Raw genomic sequence first — 1,011 nt, forward strand, 5'->3', positions numbered from 1 at the left:
GGGCCCAAGACAAATTATTATCGATATTTACTTCCAAAACTTTATGATCTCCTACCTCCTCTATTGCGTAGTTACCAATTAATATGAAATGAGGATTGTTTCGTATGTTTTGTCTCTTTAGCCTTGTAATGAACATGTATTTGGTCTTTTTAGGGTGAAGACTCATGTGGTTATATTCCGTCCAATTGATGAGATCGTCTACACTGTTCTGCAACGATGAATAAACTTTGTCTAATTTCTTATCAGTAGTGTCGTATCGTCAGCAAAGAGTTCGCAGTCATCATTAATACTAAGAGGAAGATCATTAATATACAGGGAAAAGAGTAGTTGTCCAAGGACAGAACCCTGGAGAACCCCGTATAACACAGGTCTTTTGCTGGATACGGTTGAATTAACGCAGACAGACTGCTCTCGCCCGGCTAAGAAAGAGAAGAGTATGGGGTGACATTCATGCAACTAATTTTCTTAAGAGTAATTCATGATCAATAACGTCGAAAGCTTGAGCAAAATCGACGAATAGGACACCACAGAGTTGATTATTATTAATGCTTCTAAGCCAACTTTCAAGAAGGTTTGTTAATGCTGTGTGGCACGAATGATTTTCTCTAAAACCTGACTGGTTGGAATGTATAAGATCGTATTTCTTCAAATGAGTGGTCAAGTGTGTAAATATGTGTTTTTCAAGTGGTTTTGATAAAACAGGAAGAATCGAGATTGGTCTGTAATTGGAGGGGTCAGAAGAATTACCTGATTTAAATAGCGGGATTACTTTCGTCTACTTTAATTTTAGTGGGAAAGTAGGATTTGTCACAGCACAAATTATAAACATATGTAAGGGATTCTGCAATAAAAGGGGCAGACAACTTCAGAATTTTCCCATTAAGATTATCCAAACCACGAGTAGTCTTACCTGTTTGTTTTAAGCACAACAGATAATGGAAGACTTCGCTAACAGATAGCAGAGGAATGTCTAAATTATGGGTAATATTTTTTGAATCACAAAACTGTTTC

The sequence above is a fragment of the Littorina saxatilis genome, linkage group LG11, assembly GCF_037325665.1.
Source record: "Littorina saxatilis isolate snail1 linkage group LG11, US_GU_Lsax_2.0, whole genome shotgun sequence".
Taxonomy (NCBI): domain Eukaryota; kingdom Metazoa; phylum Mollusca; class Gastropoda; order Littorinimorpha; family Littorinidae; genus Littorina; species Littorina saxatilis.